This window comes from Stenella coeruleoalba (assembly GCF_951394435.1).
Source record: "Stenella coeruleoalba genome assembly, chromosome: 2".
In the NCBI taxonomy this organism is placed as follows: Eukaryota; Metazoa; Chordata; class Mammalia; order Artiodactyla; family Delphinidae; genus Stenella; species Stenella coeruleoalba.
In genome coordinates, this window is record NC_137147.1 from 66,614,615 (window position 1) to 66,635,094 (window position 20,480).

A 20,480-nucleotide genomic window follows, 5' to 3' on the forward strand; every position below is an offset into this window, starting at 1 on the left:
TTCCTCCCTTTTTAAGGGTGAATAATATTCCATTATATGCATTACCACAGTTTGCTTACCCGTTTGTCAGCTGATGGACAGTTGGGTTGCTTCCACTTTTTAGCTATTGTGAATAATCCTGCTAAAACATGGGTGTACAGATACCTCTTCAAGACTCTGTTTTCACTTCTATTGATATAACTGATTTTTACTTGTTAATAGAATTGATATATCCAGGGGCCAAGGACGGTGCAGCTGCAGCCGAAGCACTGGTGGAGGAGAGCAGAGCGTGGCCGCGAGCAAAGGAGGGAGGGAGGGAGGGAAGGAAGGAAGAGAGGGAGGTGGGCAGGCAGGCGGGCGCGGGGGTCGGGGACTGAGGCAGTAGAGGGAGGCGAGAGCCGGGCAGCCGCTTTGCGCTGTGTTTGCTGCGCGGGCTTTTGTGGGGGCAGCCGTGGCGTAGGCCTCCTCGGCCGAGGAGAAGCAGTACCGGCGGTGTAGGTGCTGGCGCCTGGGGGCGGGGGGCTGGGGAGGCGAGAAGGGGGGTCGCTTCGGTGGTTCTCTTGCTCTCGCGCTCTCCTTGCCTTTCTCTGGCTCGGTGGGCTCCTCCCGGCATCTCCCTTGCCTCCTGGGCCCCTATCCCCGCCCCCTGCGGTATGTCTTGATTGCGAGCAGCAGGTTTCCCGGGGCTCCTCAGGATGATGCCGTCCAAGTTGCAGCTGCTGATGATGGTGGCCATCGCAGTGGCAATGCTTTTCTTGGAGAACCAGATCCAGAAACTGGAGGAGTCCCAGTTGAAGCTAGAAAGGGCTATTGCAAGACATGAAGTTCGAGAGATTGAGCAGCAACATGCGATGGATAGCCCTTAGCAAGATGCAGCTTTAGATGAAGAAGAGGACATGGTGGTCATTTATAACAGAGTCCCCAAAACTGCAAGCACCTCTTTTACCAATATTGCTTATGATCTATGTGTAAAGAATAAATACCATGTTCTTCACATCAACACTACCAACAATAATCCAGTAATGTCACTGCAAGATCAGGTGTGCTTTGTAAAGAATATAACTTCCTGGAAAGAGATGAAACCAGGGTTTTATCATAGGCACCTTTCTATTTTGGATTTTGCAAAATTTGGTGTGAAGAAGAAGCCAATTTACATTAATGTCATACGGGATCCTATTGAGAGGCTAGTTTCTTACTCTTTCTGAGATTTGGAGACGGTTATAGACTGGGGTTAAGAAGACAAAAACAAGGGGACAAAAAAACCTTTGATGAATGTGTAGCTGAGGGGAGCTCAGACTGTGCTCCAGAGAAGCTCTGGCTTCAAATCCCATTCTTCTGTGACCACAGCTCAGAATTTTGGAATGTAGGAAGCAGGTGGGCTATGGATCAAGCCAAATACAACCTAGTTAATGAATAGTTTCTGGTGGGAGTTACTGAAGAGCTTGAAGATTTTATCACGTTATTGGAGGCAGCTTCGCCCTGGTTCTTCAGGGGTGCTACAGAACGCTATCATACAGGAAAGAAATCTCACCTTAGGAAAACCACAGAGAAGAAACTCCCTACTAAACAAACCATTGCAAAACTACAGCAGTCTGACATTTGGAAAATGGAGAAAGAGTTCTATGAGTTGGCACTAAAGCAGTTCCAATTTATCAGAGCCCATGCTGTACAAAAAAAAGATGGAGACCTCTGCATCCTTGCACAGAACTTCTTCTATGAAAAGATTTACCCTAAATCGAACTGAGTACAAGGTGTGGCAGTTAGATTCTTGAACTACAACTTTGACTGTCTTCACCTTAGTTCTCAGCTCCACAACTTGGATTGCTGATGGGTGTATAAGACAGTTTGTATTAAACCAAGTTAGAATACAGACAGTGATGTCAAGGAAGTAGATTCTGGCTGATATGTCAGTGGTCTAGGAAGTTTAAGTTTCAGCCTTTTTTTTTTTTCCTGGTTAAATTTTGGTGGGAGTTACAACCTCCTGTTTGGACACAACCTACACATCACCTAAAATAAACACATAGCAGGTCTAATTGAAGGCTAAATACTGAAATACAGTTTCAGAAAAAGTTCTGATACTGTTTTTGATAAAGCATTTTTTTCAACTAACCATGAATGAAGATGAATCCATTTGCTACTTCCACCTTCATCTGGAGGTTTGCATTATACACCACAACTGGATAGTGTTACTAACTGTTTGGCAGTGTGTACTTTGTTTTTGTGAATCACGTCCCATGAAATTTATTGAAATGTTTGATCAAGTTTGCTAAGAATGTTTCTGCTGTAGTTGGAACTGCCCTTATTTATGTAGGTCATTTTAATTTTCTTTAAAAAATGATTATTAGTGTTAAAAATCAATTTAAACCATTATTAATACTGTAAAAAGAATCAAAGCAGTATTTCTCATTCCTGTCTCTCCAATATCTAAGATTGGGGAAACACGTCAAAGAATGTTGACATTGCCTGAAGTTTTGGTTAAGGCTTCCACACATGAATATCAGAAAAATAAGTTTAGTATTTGTTTCTCAATCCATTATTTGTAAAGGTATAAACTGAGGTATTGGTGAGTCCATATTATAACTCCGTTAGTGAGCTGTGGTATGGGTAGGATTTTCCTACTTCTTCTGTACTTTTACTTGTAGACTGTTTTAACTAAGGTGCTTTATAATGTATTTTAAAGCATTGTATTTACAAAAAAAAAGGAAAATGCTGTAAATATTGCATATTTTATGTATTTGGACCAAAAGGTTATAAGTAATTAGACAAAAGTGGTTTTGCACCAGTTTTATTATGTCAGGTAAAACCATCAGACCTACTGTTCTCGTATTTCTCATTTAACTTTACTGTTAAGGTATCACTGAAATGAACTTCAATAACCTTTCAATTTTGATATGTAGTACATTATTCATATTTGGGGGCAGTAGTTATAGTGGAAAGAGTACTGGATGAGGAGTCAGAAAACTTGATTTCTTGTCCTGGCTCTGCCACTTATCAGCTGTGTGATCTCAGGCGAGTCACTTAACCTCTCTCAGCCTCAGTTTCCTCATCCTGATATGAGGATGATAATACCTGCTGTACCTACCTCACAGGGGTGTTGTGAGGATTAAATGAGATGGCATGTGAAAGCACTTTGAAAACTAATGTGCTATATAAATGTAAGGTATCATGGAAACATCTTTAACATATAGTTTCATACCATTCGTTTTTTTGACAAAGAAAAGGTCCACTTAAAAGCTGGTTGAAAAAGTTAATCTGTTTGGCCTCTCACTGTTGTGGCCTCTCCCGTTGCGGAGCGCAGGCTCAGCATTGGCCATGGCTCACGAGCCCAGCCAGTCCGCGGCATGTGGGATCTTCCCAGACCAGGGCATGAACCCGTGTCCCCTGCATCGGCAGGCGGACTCTCAACCACTGCGCCACCAGAGAAGCCCTGAAAAAAGTTAATCTTGATATAAATTTGTGTTTAATAAATATCTTCTCAGTGGAAAAAAAATTGATATATTTTATAAACTCTTCATCTAGTGTGGCACTCTTTTCAAACTGAGTTCTACACATTCATTTCTTTTTACTGATCCTTCTAAAGTGTGAACACTTTTTGTTTTAAGTTATAAGAATGCATGAAATTTTGGTGTACAGTTTTACATGAAATCACATGACTGCTGATTTAAGGCAGCCGTGTCCAATAATATCAGAATTTGATTTAGATACTAATTTCAACAAAAATGTGCAGGGCTAGGTACTCTCTGTAAATCTTCAACAACACCACCTCCCCCTCTGACTCAGCAGGATGTCTTTATCTCCTACTTAACAGAGAAAATAGCAAACCTATCAGATGGGGAGTTCTTTATATTCCTGCTACTAAATCTACAAATTGTACATGTAGACATATATTGGTTTTCTTGGGCCACTCTTAAAATGGGAGACATTTCGTGTAAGGCTTATCTCTACTGGTTGTTCATTTATTGGGTGTTTATTGAGCACTCAGTAGGTGTGTGGGGGGCACTGAGGATAAAGCTATAAATAAAGTAAAACTGCCCTCATTAAGGTTAAATTCTAGTGGGTCGAGGAAGAAAATTTTGTTTGTCAGATAGGGATAAGTGCTATAGAGGAAAGAGGATAAGTGAAAGAAAAGTTTGTTAGGTAGGGTTAAGTGCTATAGAGGAAAGGGGATAAGTGAAAGAAAGGTTTGTCAGATGAGGATAAGTGCTATAGAGGAAAGTAAAGCAGAGAGAAGAGTGATAAGGAGTGGATCTGTGTGTAAGAGATTACTATTTCAAAGGTTCCTTGGGGAAGACGTCACTGCTGAGATTAGGTACCTTTGTTTCTCCCTTCCTTCTTAACTGCTTTCTTTTGTATTAAACAGATATCTTTTAACGTACCATTTTAATTTCCTTGTTGTTCTTTTACTGTATTTTTTTTAAAGATTTATTTATTTTTAAATTTTGGCTGCGTTGGGTCTTAGTTGTGGCACATGGTATCTTCGTTGAGGCATGCAGGATCTTTCATTGTGGTGCGCGGGCTTCTCTCATTGTGGCGTGTGGGTTTTCTTTTCTCTAGTTGTGGCTTGCAGGTTCCAGGGCATGTGGGCTCTGTAGTTGTGGCACACGGGTTCCAGAGCATGTTGGTTCTGTGGTTTGCGGCACTTGGGCTCTAGTTGAGGTGCGCCAGCTCAATAGTTGTGGCTCACGGGCTTAGTTGCCCCCTGGAATGTGGGATCTTGGTTCCCTGACCAGGGATCCAACCCACGTCCTCTGCATTGCAAGGCACATTCTTTACCACTGGACCACTAGGGAAGTCCCCTTTTACTGTGTTTTTGTTGTTATTTTCTTAGTCATGGTTCTGGGGGTTGTCATTACCATTTTATCTAGTTTGAATACCAATTCAATTACAATAGCATATAAAAACTTTTTTCTATAAAGCTCCATTCCCTTCCCCCTCCTTTGTGTTGTTATCCTGCAAGTTACATCTTTATCCATTGTATACTTACTTACCAACCATCTTTCTAATTATTGCTTGATGTTTTTGTGTTTTAAATAAGATAGGAAAAAAAGAGAAAAACAAATACATGTATACTGTTTTTAATAGTTACCTATGAAGTTACTTGTACTGGTGCTCTGTATTTTTCATATGGATTTGAATTACTGTTTAGTGTTATTTCATTTCAGCTGAAGTGCTCCTCTTAGTATTTCTTTTAGGGCAAGTCTACTAGTAACAGCTTACTCAGTTTTGTTGATCAGGAATGTCTCCTGCAATTCTGAAGGATAGTCTTGTTGGATATGGAATTACTGGTTGACAGTCTTTTTTTTCCACACCACTTTGAGCATATCATCCCATTGCCTCCATGGTTTCTGATGAGAAATCAGCTGTTGATCTTGAAAGGATCCTTTATTTGTGATGAGTCGCTTTTTTCTCTTTTTTGTTAGCTTTCAACAGTTAACGTGTGTCAGTGTGGGATGCCTTTGAGTTTATCCTCCTGAAGTTTTTTGAGCCTCTTGGATGTGTAGATTAATGTGTTTTTCAAATTTAGGAAATTTTTGGCCTTAATTTCTTCAAATACTCTATCCTTTTCTCTGTCTCTTCTTCCTTATGTGTATGTTGGTGTGATTAATGGTGTCCCACAGATTTCTGAGTCTCTGATCTTTTTTTTTTTTCATTCTTTATTCTTCCTGAGACTGGCTGATCTCAGTTGACTTATTTTCAAGTTTGCTGATTCTTTCTTCTGCCTGCTCGTATGTACTATTGAGCCCCTCTATTGAATTTTTTATTTTATTACTATATTATTCAAATCTATAATTTCTATTTGATCTTTTTTAGAAAATAATTTTTGTCTCTTGAGATTGTCAATTTGGGTGAGACATTGCTCTCATATCCTGCTTTAGTTGTTTTAACAAACTTAAATTAACTGATTTAAAGTCTTGGTCTAGTAAGTTCAATATCTGGGCTTCCTCAGGGATATTGCTGCATGAGCCCACCACCTTTGTGTGTGTGTGTGTGTGTGTGTGTGTGTGTGTGTGTGTTTAGACTGTACTTTCTTTGCATGCTTTTAATTTTTTGCCAACTGGACATTTTTAAATAATGTAGCAACTGTACAAATCAGGTTTTCTCCTCTCCCCAAGATTGATTGATTATCTCTTTATTTATTTATGTGACTTTTTTGGTACTAATACTGTAAACTCCGTTTTTCTGTTGTTTAGTGTGGTCACTAAAGTCTCTGCTCAGTTAGCTTAGTGGTTAAAGTAATGAATAGACATAGGTTTCCTTGGATGCCTGAAACATGTAAATCTTCCAGTCTTTGCTAAGGGGCTCTATGTGTGTGTTGAGACATGCCTTCAACACTCAGCTAGGCAATTTACAACTCTGTCTTAGCTTTCTTTTCTTGCTTGTGCAGAGCCTAAAGGTTAGCCAGAGGTGAGAGTTTAGGGCTTTCTCAGGTCTTTCCTGAGAAGGTACACAGGTTATGTGTGAGTGTGGATTCCCAGGAGTATATTGGAGCTTTCCAAAGCCCCCACGGACATCTCATTCCCCAGCTTTTCTTTTTAAGCTTTTTAATTATGCTATTGTTTGCCCCAAATATTGTCCATAATCTCAGGCAGCTGCAGTGTTTGACAGTTGCTTCTGACTGTTTTTGACCAGAAAGAAGGCTGTTTGCTCTGGATGAGTTCAGAGTCAGGCCACATAAAGACAACTTTGGTAGTAGTAGAGTCTTCCAAGGAACTACCAGACATGTCAAATAATGACAGTTCTCTGGGAGTGGGACTTTTAAGAAGATCCAATCCTGTTCTGCTCTCCCGCCCAGTGGCTGTTGACATTCACTATGACTGCAGGCTGTTGGTTTTCACAGAAGTAGGAAGGGGTAGAATGGAAATAGGGTAAATTAAACACCACAAAGCTTGCTGTTGTTACCAAGATTCAGCCATTATTTGGTGAATAAACATTCCCCAGATTGCTTCAATTCTTTGTAATTTTCAGAGTTCTGAAAAAGTTGATTCTCCCAGCTTTTGCCAGTGTTCTCATTGCTTTTATGAAGGAGAGAATTTCAGAGGTCTTTACTTGGTAATTCTTGCTGATGAGAATAACAGTTGCACTTAATAAGGATGTGTGGATTCCTTCTCCAAGCTCAGAGGGCTCAAGGAGACTGGGGATTGAGAATTTTCAGGTTAATCAACCCATCTCTCTATCCCATTTTTTCAGGGTTCCAATGTGTTCTCTTTTCCTATGCAGGCCTTAACCTTGGCATAGCAGACTTATCCAGATTGAGACTTTAACTTTCTCTGGAGCCCTGCCACTCTTACAATTAAGTCTTGGCCCTTAGCCTTTTGTGGCCTCCTGCTTTTAAAGATTTTATGCTACCAAAGAAACTTCTGGCTTTTTCACATTTAGTTTTTAATTCCCTATCACTCATTTTAACCTCTTGTTATATTTTTCCAAAGAGTCAATTGCTTTTAAAGCAACAGCAACCCAGTTTCATGGTCTTTATAATTACTGTTTTCCTTACATTTCTCAAATATCTGATACACTGCACCTTTAAAGTTCAGGGTTCGGCAAACTATGGCTTGCTGGCCAAACCCACTCTTGTGTCTGCCTGTTTTTGTCATGCCCTATTTTTAAAGAGTTGTAAAACAAAAACATCAAAGCAGAATATGAAATACTATCTGGTCCTGTGGAAAAAAAAAAAAAGTTTGCCAACATCTGCATTCTCTTCCACTGGATAACTACCCAGTTTACCAACAATGGAACTTTTAGCCATTGCACTGCCAGTTTGTGCTCGGTTTCTGTTCTATCATCACCAGTGATAGTGTCCTTTGCCAGCTGCCTGGCTACGTGGATGGTGATCCAACTCCAAAACTTCATTTTAGGGCCTATTTTCTTGGACCATTCTCAACACCAGTGGCTGCAAGTTGGGTCCCTGGGTAGGCTAACTATGATTAGCATGCAGAAATGTTCTTAGGATCAACATCTGTAGAAGGAATGGAAAGGAAGCAGAAGGGGTAAATTGGGCTGTAATGTATTATCAACAAAAGCCACTGTTGCCCCCTTGAGAAACTCTGAAGCTGCGATAACCTGTGGAGTTGTCCAAAATTGTGACAGGGTGCTGGGCCCTTATACGCCTGTTTTGATCAGTCCCTCCGTGAAGGCTGCTAGGGCATGCAGCTGTCTTTAGCTGAGGCAATTCCTGAAAAGGCCTGACAGGTGAAGGCTGTTTGACAGCAGCTGGACAATAAATCCTTCATTTCTGAAGGGAGGTCTGGATAGCACATCAGTGTCTGCTACATAGCTTTATGTGAGTTCTTCTAATTACAATTTTCTTCTAAAATTTTTTTAAATTGTAACTTTAATGAATAAGTTTTTTCTCATGAGAAAGCTGTAAAATAGAATTCTTTTAAGAACTATATACATTTTTACTCATAATAAGATGGACAATTTTTTCCTAAGGCATTTTTGAAAAACTGAGCTATTTTAGTTTTGATTTGTGTCATTTTAATATCAGAAGTGTCATCATAGAATTCTGAAATGCTAATCTTAGTGGTTGAAATTTACAACTAGCAGATCTTAAGAAGACATCTAATTCAGCCCTCTTATTTGACAAATGAGTAAGCTGAGAATGAGTGAGCTAAGGGGTTATAAAGCTAGTTAGTGACAAGTGAGGATTCGAATGTAGGTCTCCAAACTCCCGACTAGTATCCTTTTATCAGTATTCCTTATCTTAGTTTCTTACAATAGTTTCGAAGAAAAGAGTATTAGGGTTCTGAAACTGAGCAAGAGTTTCTTTATGGCTTTTAAAGTCATTTTGTTGCTCCTGGGAACCATGGTAAACAGTATGCAGATGCTTCAGTGATGACAACAGCAATAATAATAAAGCCAACTTTTGGAGTATATCATTTTCATCAGTCCTGAAATCATTTTGGACAGATGAATCTGATTTATTTTTAACCTTTCTGGAAGATGATTCCACAGTTATCTTTGGAAACTTCTTCCTGATGACTATGGGTTATCAGATAATGGAAACTCTTCACTATTTGCTGGCAGGATCATACAGTAAACATATGATTATCAAATGAGGTCTGAAAGTGCTCTACAATTTTAAAATTTAGTGTTTTATTTTCAATGGTAGATTATCTTAAACATGTTCTGGATCACCTGAGTCATAATTGAATACTTTCACTTGATGCTGGGGTTAGAATATGTGTTAGTTTTTGGTGGTGCCAAGTGTTACTGTTTTGATTGTTAGGGACTAATATTAAGGAAAAGAATAGAAGTACTAGTCTTAATGAATAAGATGCTTTTGAGTTAACTGAAGACCAAATGCTTTTTTAGCATCAGGAATTAATGTTTCATAATAATGTGAAACTGAGAAAAATTTACCTGCCTTATTACCATTTAGTAGTACAGGCATTCCAATCTTAAAGGAAGCTTATGGTGGTTCAGTTAGTGCCATTTTTGTGTTGTGAGCAGAGATTTATTCAGCAAAACCATGCCATTTATTTTTTAAGTGTTCGTGTTAAATTGAATTTTATTTAGAAGTTTTGTATTTGGTTTTTGGTTTATCTGACTTTCTGTATTTATATAAGATCTGTGTGCATAAAGAGTTTACTTAAAGGTTTATGTTTATCAACTATACTGTGATAAAAATTAATTTTTAAAAAGTTTGTGTTTGCATAGGTTTAAATAACGTTAGGATTACAACTTTTGTAAATAACTGGAAACTGCAGGAACGATTCTCCTTTTTTAAGGGGTCTGTATATTATTGAAGTTTGAGAATGTCTTTCTTCAGAGTTCTAAGTTGATGTTGGGCTACCTAAAAGTACATACTTAAAACTTTATGAAAGTTTTAATGAATGTGCAGTCATATTAATATATGTGTGTGTGTAGGCAAGGAAGGAGGAAAGGGGAGATTTTCTTGTGTAGAAGAAAAATATTATAAATTATAATAATAGGAATTAGGTTTCTTCTGAATAAAGGGTTTGATGCCATTGACTCCTGGGAGGAAGTTATGATAATTTCAGTCTTCAAAGATTCACTCTATTTCTCATGCTATATTGAATTCTTTTGAATGTTCTAACTCTTGAAAAAAATTCTGTAGTGAATCTTGTAATGAAAAACCTGCTAATTTGTTTTGTAAGTTGAAATTTTGGCAGATTGCTATTTAGTAGAGTTTAAGTATTTATGATGGACTAGTCATGATCTACCTGGTAAGATCTACTCGATAAATCTAATTGTAGATAAATACCTGTTTTGGGGTCAGGCACAACTTGTAGTTTACTCACATTATTATATAATAGGGGAATATAAATGTGTATGAAAATAATTGTGATGAATTCAGCTGAGTATAGAAGTTTTACTGAGTGAGTACTCAATATCTCAATTGAGATATTTCACTAATTTTAATTTATAATCTTAATAAGATATCGTTTGTCACCACCATTTTCCTTCTAATTTTAATCTGTATGTATGTCATTAAACTTTCCACTGGACTTTTTTTTCTTTCCTTCCTTCCTCACCCCTCCACCTGTCCCCCCCCGCCCCCCGCCCTTTCTTCCTGGCCTGCTAGTTGCCACACACTGTTCTAAATGCTTGGGATATAACCATGAACTAAACAATCGAATATTCCTGCTCTCATGAAACTTAGATTCTTGTGGGGTCTGAGGGTGGGAGGAAACAAGCAATAACATGTAAATAAATTGTTGAGAAACTGTATGAATAGATAAAGAAGAGATTTTTGTTAGAAAGTGATTAAGCGTTGTGGTAAGAGAAAAAAGTAGAGGAGGGTTAGGGCAATTAAGAGTATATGGGGAGGGCTTCCCTGGTGGCGCAGTGGTTAAGGATCCCCTGCCAATGCAGGGAACATGGGTTCGAGCCCTGGTCCGGGAAGATCCCACAAGCCACGGAGCAACTAAGCCCGTGCGCCACAACTACTGAAGCCCACACGCCTGGAGCCCGTGCTCCGCAGCAAGAGAAGCCACCGCAATGAGAAGCCTGTGCACCGCAAAGAAGAATAGCCCCTACTCACTGCAACTAGAGAAAGCCCACGCGCAACAACAAAGACCCAACGCAGCCATAAATAAATAAAGAAAGAAAATTTTTAAAAAAGAGTATATGGGGATGTGGAACAGTTTGTAATTTTTAAAAGGATAGTTAGGATAGGTGTCACTGAGAAGAGGACATTTGAGCAAAGTTTTGGTAATGGAGTTAATTTGTGTGAAGGAAGAACTCACTGGCATTGCTGTTAGTGGAAAAGGCCCCAAGGCAAATAGGTGCGTGCTTGATGGATTCAGGAACTAGCAAGATGACCCATGTGGTTAAGGTGGAGTGAAGTCCACCGGGGAAGAGTGGTGGGAAAGGATACCTGAGATGTAAAAAGGACCAGACAATTAGGACTTTGTTGGCCATCATAAGGATTTGGGCTTTTATTCTGGGTAAGATGGGTAGCCATGGCAGAATTTTGAGCATAAGTGATGTGTCTGGCTTTTTGTGGGGAGGAGTGCACTGGTTGCTGAGTTGAGAATAAGGGGTGTGTGTGTGTGTGTGTGTGTGTGTGTGTGTGTGTGTGTGTGTGTGTGTGTGTGTGTGTGTGTGTGTACGCATGTATCTCCCATGCTTACACAAGCGCATTGCACTTAGACAACTATATATTATGCAGAGTGTAAATATAAGGTCTATATTTCCTTAGCCAGGGGTCAAAAGTTGGATTTTAATACTCATTTAACTAGTAACAGGGCTGTTCAAAACCTGAAATCCAGCAGGAGGACAAATTGTGTGGAAGAAAAAATTATGCATATGTTTATCAGTGTGAGAAGAGAGAAGATTAATGAATGTTTAGAGGGGATGTTAAAATTGATAGCAACATTCTTTTTTTTTTTTTTTCCGGCCATGCTGCGGCTTACAGGATCTTAATTCTCAGAAAGGGATTGAACCCAGGCCACTGCAGTGAAAGCGCCGAGTCCTAACCACTGGACGGCCAGGGAATTTTCAATAGCAACATTCTTCATTTTAAAATATTTTTCTTTTAATTGGGGGGACTATAGAAAAGCCTAGAAAAGAAAATGAAAATTGCTTATCTCACCACCCAGAGATAACCATTATTAGTATTTTGGCATTCGGGTATGTATGTGAGAGTGATACTTTTAATGTATTTTTGCCTGAACTTGTAAATTGAAGTATAACATCCACTTAGTAAAGTACTCCAATTTTAAGTATATAACTTGATGAATTTTTACAAATTATACACCAATGTAAATACCACTCAAATCAAGATAATATTGCCAGTGCCCTATATGTGTCCACCTCGTTTTCACTTAGTCTCTCCCGCCAGCCCCTAGAAGTAACTACTATTCTGACTTCTACATCACAGATTATTTCGTCTGTTTTTACATTTTAACTAATTTTACGGTAAATGTCCAGATTTTTTTTTCCACTCAACATTGTATTTTCTCTTTTTTTTAAGCAGTGGTTTTATTTTTACGCTTTTTTTTGAATTTTTGAGTTTTATTTAATTTATTTTTTATATAGTAGGTTCTTATTAGTTATCTGTTTTATATATATTAGTGTATATATGTCAATCCCAATTTCCCAATTCATCCCACCCCCACCCCCCCAACACCCCACCGCTTTCCCCCCTCGGTGTTCATACGTTTGTTCTTGACGTCTGTATCTCTATTTCTACCCTGCAAACCAGCTCATCTGTACCATTTTTCTAGATTCTACATACATGCGTTAATATACGATATTTGTTTTTCTCTTTCTGACTTCTCTCTATATGACAGTCTCTAGATCCACCCACATATCTACAAATGAGCCAATTTCATTCCTTTTCATGGCTGAGTAATATTCCATCCTATATATGTACCACATCTTCTTTATCCATTCATCTGTCGATGGGCATTTAGGTTGCTTCCATGACCTGGCTATTGTAAATAGTGCTGCAGTGAACATTGGGGTGCATGTGTCATTTTGAATTATGGTTTTCTCTGGGTATATGCCCAGTAGTGGGATTGCTGGGTCATATGGTAATTCTATTTTAGTTTTTTAAGGAACCTCCATACTGTTCTCCATAGTGGCTGTATCAATTTACATTCCCACCAGCAGTGCAAGAGAGTTCCCTTTTCTCCACATCCTCTCCAGCACTTGTTGTTTCTAGATTTTCTGATGATACCTTTTCTAACTGGTGTGAGGTTGATACCTCATTGTAGTTTTGACTTGCATTTCTCTAATAATTAGTGATGTTGAGCAGCTTTTCATGTGCTTCTTGGCCATCTGTATGTCTTTGGAGAAATGTCTGTTTAGGTCTTCTGCCCATTTTTGGATTGGGTTGTTTGTTTTTTTAATATGGAGCTGCATGAGCTGTTTATATATTTTGGAGATTAATCCTTTGTCCGTTGATTTGTTTACAAATATTTTTTTCCATTCTGAGGGTTGTCTTTTCGTCTTGTTTGTAGTTCCCTTTGCTGTGCAAAAGCTTTTAAGTTTCATTAGATCCCATTTGTTTATTTTTGTTTTTATTTCCATTAAGCTAGGAGGTGGATCAAAAAAGATCTTGCTGTGATTTATGTCAAAGAGTGTTCTTCCTATATTTTCCTGTAAGAGTTTTATATTGTCCACTCTTACATTTAGGTCTCTAATCCATTTTGAGTTTATTTTTGTGTATGGTGTTAGGGATAATTTCATTCTTTTACATGTAGCTGTCTAGTTTTCCCAGCACCACTTATTGAAGAGACTGTCTTTTCTCCATTGTATATCCTTGCCTCCTTTGTCATAGATTAGTTGACCGTACGTATGTGGGTTTATCTTTGGGCTTTCTGTCCTGTTCCATTGATCTATGTTTCTGTTTTTGTGCCAGTACCATATTGTCTTGATTACTGTAGCTTTGTAGTAGCCTGAAGTCAGGGAGTCTGATTTCTCCAGCTCCATTTTTTTCACTCAAGACTGCTTTGTTTGGGGTCTTCTCTGTCTCCATACAAATTTTAAGATTTTTTGTTCTAATTCTGTAAAAACTGGTAATTTGATAGGGATTGCATTGAATCTGTAGATTGCTTTGGGTAGTATAGTCATTTTCACAGTATTGATTCTTCCAATCCGAGAACATGGTATATCTCTCCATCTGTTTGTGTCATCTTTGATTTCTCTCATCAGTGTCTTATAGTTTTCTGAGTACAGGTCTTTTACCTCCTTAGGTAGGTTTATTCCTAGGTATTTTATTCTTTTTGTTGCAGTGGTGAATGGGATTGTTTCCTTAATTTCTCTTTCTGATCTTTCGTTGTTAGTGTATAGGGATGCAAGAGATTTCTGTGCGTTAATTTTGTATCCTGCAACTTTACCAAATTCATTGATCAGCTCTAGTAGTTTTCTAGTGGCATCTTTAGGATTCTCTATGTATAGTATCATGTCATCTGCAAACAGTGACAGTTTTACTACTTCTTTTCCAATTTTTATTCCTTTTATTTCTTTTTCTTCTCTGATTACCGTGGCTAGGACTTCCAAAACTATGTTGAATAATAGTGGCGAGTGTGGACATCCTTGTCTTGTTCCTGATCTTAGAGGAAATGCTTTCAGTTTTTCACCGTTGAGAATGGTGTTTGCTGTGGGTTTGTTGTATATGGCCTTTATTATGTTGAGGTAGGTTCCCTCTGTGCCTCCTTTCTGGAGAGTTTTTATCATAAATGGTTGTTGAATTTTGTCAACAACTTTTTCTGCATCTCACAGTCTCAGTTTCATTACTTGTGATCGGTCTGCTCATATTTTCTATTTCTTCCTGGTTCAGTCTTGGGACGTTATACCTTTGTAAGAATTTGTCCATTTCTTCCAGGTTTTCCATTTTAATGGCATAGAGTTGCTTGTAGTAGTCTCTTAGGATGCTTTGTGTTTCTGCAGTGTCTGTTTTAACTTATCCTTTTTCATTTTTAATTTTATTGATTTGAGTCCTCCCTCCTCTTGATGAGTCTGGCTAAAGGTTTATCAATTTTGTTTATATTCTAAGAGAACCAGCTTTTAGTTTTATTGATCTCTGCTATTTTCATTGTTTCTATTTCATTTATTTCTGCTCTGATCTTTATGATTTCTTTTCCTTCTGCTAACTTTGGGTTTTGTTTGTTCTTCTTTCTCTAGTTCCTTTAGGTGTAAGGTTAGATTGTTTACTTGAGATTTTTCTTGTTACTTGAGATAGGCTTGTATAGCTATAAACTTCCCTCTTAGAACTGCTTTTGCTGCATCCCATAGGTTATGGATCATCTTGTTTTCATTGTCATTTGTCTCTAGGTATCTTTTGATTTCCTCTTTGATTTCTTCAGTGATCTCTTGGTTATTTAGTAACGTTTAGCCTCCGTGTGTTTGTGTTTTTTATGTTTTTTTCCCTGTAATTGATTTGTAGTCTCGTAGCGTTGTGGTCAGAAAAGATGCTTGATATGATTTCAATTTTCTTAAATTTACTGAGGCTTGATTTGTGACCCAGGATGTGATCTATCCTGGAGAGCGTTCTGTGCGCACTTGAGAAGAAAGTGTAATCTGCTGTTTTTGGATGGAATGTTCTATAAATATCAATTAAATCTATCTGGTCTGTTGTGTCATTTAAAGCTTCTGTTTCCTTATTTATTTTCATTTTGGATGATCTGTCCATTGGTGTAAGTGAGGTGTTAAAGTCCCCCACTATTTATTGTGTTACTGTCCATTTCCTCTTTTAGAGTTGTTAGCAGTTGCTTTTTGTATTGAGGTGCTCCTATGTGGGGTGCATATATATTTATATTTGTTATATCTTCTTGGATTGATCCCTTGATCATTATGTAGTGTCCTTCCTTGTCTCTTGTAACATTCTTTATTTTAAAGTCTATTTTATCTGATATGAGTATTGCTACTCCAGCTTTCTTTTGATTTCCATTTGCATGGAATACCTTTTTCCATCCCCTCACTTTCAGTCTGTATGTGTCCCTAGGTCTGAAGTGGGTCTCTTGTAGACAGCATATAGATGGGTCTTGTTTTTGTATCCATTCAGCAAGCCTGTGTCCTTTGGTTGGAGCATTTAATCCATTCACGTCTAAGGTAATTATCGATATGTATGTTCCTATGACCATTTCCTTAATTGTTTTGGGTTTGTTTTTGCAGGTCCTTTTCTTCTCTTGTGTTTCCCACTTAGAGAAGTTCCTTTAGCAGTTGTTGTAGAGGTGGTTTGGTGGTGCTGAATTCTCTTAGCTTTTGCTTGTCTCTAAAGCTTTTGCTTGTCTCTAAAGCTTTTGGTTTCTCCATCAAATCTGAATGAGATCCTTGCCAGGTAGAGTACTCTTGGTTGTAGGTTCTTCCCTTTTCATCACTTTAAGTATGTCATGCCACTCCCTTCTGGCTTGTAGAGTTTCTGCTGAGAAATCAGCTGTTAACCTTATGGGAGTTCCCTTGTATGTTATTTGTCGTTTTTCCCTTGTTGCTTTCAATAATTTTTCTTTGTCTTTAATTTTTGCCAATTTGATTACTGTGTGTCCTGGCGTGTTTCTCCTTGGGTTTATCCTGTATGGGACTTGCTGTGATTCCTGGACTTGGGTGGCTATTTCCTTTCCCATGTTAGGGAAGTTTTCTACTATAATCTCTTCAAATATTTTCTCAGGTCCTTTCTCTCTCTCCTCCTTCTGGGACCCCTATAATGCGAATGTTGTTGCGTTTAATGTTGTCCCAGAGGTCTCTTAGGCTGTCTTCACTTATTTTCATTCTTTTTTCTTTATTCTGTTCTGCAGCAGTGAATTCCACCATTCTGTCTTCCAGGTTACTTATCTGTTCTTCTGCCTCAATTATTCTGCAATTGATTCCTTTTCGTGTAGTTTTTATTTCAGTTATTGTATTGTTCATCTCTGTATTGTATTGTTCAACATTTCTTCCATCTTCTCGATCTTTGCCTCCATTCTTTTTCCGAGGTCCTGGATCATCTTCACTATCATTATTCTGAATTCTTTTTCTGGAAGGTTGCCTATCTCCACTTCATTTAGTTGTTTTTCTGGGGTTTTATCTTGTTCCTTCATCTGGTACATAGCCCTCTGCCTTTTCATCTTGTCTATCTATCTTTCTGTGTATGTGGTTTTTGTTCCGCAGGCTGCAGGATTGTAGTGTTCTTTTGGTTTTTTTTTTTTTTTTTTTGCAATACGAGGGCCTCTCACTGTTGTGGCCTCTCCTGTTGCGGAGCACACGCTCCGGACGCGCAGGCTCAGCAGCCATGGCTCATGGGCCCAGCCGCTCCGTGGCATGTGGGATCTTCCCGGACCAGGGCACAAACTCGTTTCACCTCGGCAGGTGGACTCTCAACCACTGCGCCACCAGGGAAGCCCAGGATTGTAGTTCTTTTTGCTTCTGCTGTCTGCCCTCTGGTGGATGAGGCTATCTAAGAGGCTTGTTTAAGTTTCCTGATGGGAGGGACTGGTGGTGGGTAGAGCTGGGTGTTGCTCTGGTGGGCAGAGCTCAGTAAAACTTTAATCTGCTTGACTGCTGATGGGTGGGGCTGGCTTCCCTCCCTGTTGGTTGTTTGGCCCGAGGCAACCCAACACTGGAGCCTACCTGGGCTCTTTGGTTGGGCTAATGGCCGACTCTGGGAGGGCTCACACCAAGGAGTACTTCCCAGAACTTTGCTGCCAGTGTCCTTGTCCCCACGGTGAGCCACAGCCACCCGCTGCCTCTGCAGGAGACACTCCAACACTAGCAGGTAGGTGTGGTTCAGTCTCCCCTGGGTCCTGATGCTCACACTACTTTGTGTGTGCCCTCCAGGAGTGGAGTCTCTGTTTCCCCCAGTCCTGTCGAAGTCCTGCAGTCAAATCCCACTAGCCTTCAATGTCTGATTCTCTAGGAATTCCTCCTCCCGTTGCCGGACCTACAGGTTGGGAAGCCTGACGTGAGGCTCAGAACCTTCACTCCAGTGTGTGGACTTCTGTGGTATAATTGTTTTCCGGTTTGTGAGTCGCCCACCAGTTATGGGATGTGATTTTATTGTGATTGCCCCCCTCCTACCATCTCATTGCGGCTTCTCCTTTGTCTTTGGATGTGGGATATCTTTTTTGGTGAGTTCCAGTGTCTTCCTGTCAATGATTGCTCAGCAGTTAGTTGTGGTTCCGGTGCACATCCTTCTACCCTGCCACCTTGAACCAATCTCAACATTGTATTTTCTATTCCTGTGTTCCTTTTTTCACTTAAAAACAATTTTCCATGGTATTAATATTCTCCACCCTTAAGAGACATAACCAAATGCAACATGTGGACCTGATTTGACCAAAAAACCTTATAAAGATATGTGTATATTTTTTTTTGAGGTATAGTTGATTTACCATGTTGTTAGTGTCAGGTTACAGCAAAAAGATTGTTTTAAATCTATAAACACACACACATACATGTATATTCTTTTTCAGATTCTTTTCCATTATAGGTTATTACAAGACATTGAATATAGTTCCCTGTGCTATACAGTGGGTCCTTGTTTATTTGTTTTATATATAGTATTGTGTATCTGTTAATCCCAAACTCCTAATTTATACCCCCCCTTCCCCTTTGATAACCATAAGTTTGTTTTCCATGTCTGTGAGTCTGTTTCTGTTTTGTAAATAAGTTCATTTGTATCATTTTTTAGATTCCACAATAAGTGATATCATATAATTTGTCTTTCTCTGACTTCACTTAGTGTGATATTCTCTAGGTTCATCCATGTTGTTACAAATGGAATATATATGTATATGTGTAATATTCCATTATGTGTGTATACACACACACATGCACACACACACACCCCACATCTTCTTAAACCAGTTTTCTGGTGATGAGCACTTGGTTATTGTTAATAATGCTGCTGTAAACATTGGGGTGCATGTATCAGAGTTTTTGTCTTTTCCACATATATTAACAGGAGTGGGATTGCTGGATCATATGGTAATTGTATTCAATATTTTTAGTTTTCTGAGGAACCTCCATACTGTTCTCCATAGCGGCTGTATCAATTTACATTTCCACCAACAGTGTATGAGGGTTCCCTTTTCTCCACACCCTCTCCAGCATTTATTATCTGTAGACTTTTTTTTTATTTTAAAAATACTTTACTGCTAAAAAATGCTAACCATCATCTGAGCCTTCAGCAGTGGTAGTAGTGACATCAAAGATCACTGATTACAGATCACCATAACAAATATAATAAAAATATTAATATTATTTAATTTTGTTAGCTGTGGTAATGGCATTTTTTCCCTGTAAACTAAATATTTGTTAGCAAAATATAGTGAAGTATTTTTGGGTGAAATAAGATATCTGAGAATTGCTTTAAAACATACCAGTGGCGTCACTGAAAACAAACTTGTGGTTACCAAAGGGGAAAGGTGGAGGGCGAAGGGATAACTTGGGAATTTGGGATTAAGGTACACACACACACACACACACACACACACGTGTGTGTGTGTGTGTGTGTGTATATATATATAAAAAATATAAGTATATATATAAAATAAACAAGGGCCAACTGTGTAGCACAGGAAACTGTGTTCAGTATCTTCTTATAACCTATAATGGAAAAGAATCTGAAAAGTGTATGAATATATATGCGTATATATATACACATAAATAAAGTGAATCACTTTGCTGTATTCCTTAAACATTGTAAATCAACTATACTTCAGGTGAGGAGGTGAAACAAGACAATCATGCATTGATTCTCTTTGGAAAGGTAGGTATTGGATACAAGGAACGTGTGTGTGTGTGTGTTAGAAGCCTATAACATAAAATTTATCATTTTTCTAAGTATACAGTTAAGTGGTGTTAAGTGTATTCACATTGTTGTTGAGCCAATCTCCAGAACTGTTTCATGTTGTAAAACTGAAACTCTGTAACCATTAAACAACAACCCAGTTACCCTTCCTCAAGCCCCTGGCCACCACTATTCTTCTTTCTTTTTATGTGAATTTGACTACTCTAGATACCTCCTGTAGGTGGAATCATACATTACTTGTCTCTTTGTGACTGGCTTATTTCATATACTATAGTGTCCTCAAGGTATATCCAAGCATCAGAATTTCCTTCCTTTTTAAGGATGAATAATATTCCATTGTATTTATATACCACAGTTTGTTTATCCATCCATCTGTGATGGACACTTGGGTTGCTTCCCCTTTTCGACTGTTGTGACTAGTGCTGCTATGAATATGGGTGCACAAATCTCTCTGTGAGAACCTTCCTTCAATTCTTTTGGATGTATACCTAGAAGTGAAATTGCTGGATCATGATAATTCTGTTTTTAATTTTTTAAGGAACTGGTGTACTCTTTCCCACACCTGCACCCTTTTACAGTCCCACAAACAGTGCACAAGGGTTTCAGTTTCTCTGTGTCATTGTCACCACTTATTATTTTCTGTTTTTTGAATAGCCATCATCCTAATATATGTGAGTTGATATCTCACTGTGGTTTTGATTTCCATTTCCTTAGTGATTAGTGGTGTTGATCATCTTTTCATGTGCTTATTGGCCGTTTTGTATCGTCTTTGGAGAAGTATCTATTCACATCCTTTGCTCAT

General features: G+C 38.6%; 1 protein-coding gene and 1 pseudogene across 9 annotated transcripts in view; both read left to right on the top strand.

Annotated features, from left to right (window-relative positions):
- The window catches only part of STRN3 (striatin 3), a 115,750-nt gene that overhangs the window by 18,018 nt on the left and 77,252 nt on the right, over positions 1 to 20,480 (top strand). The gene's annotated exons all lie outside the window — the stretch shown is intronic.
- On the top strand, positions 361 to 10,300 carry LOC307182609 (heparan sulfate 2-O-sulfotransferase 1-like; annotated as a pseudogene). The gene has a single exon. The product of its transcript is annotated as a heparan sulfate 2-O-sulfotransferase 1-like (transcript).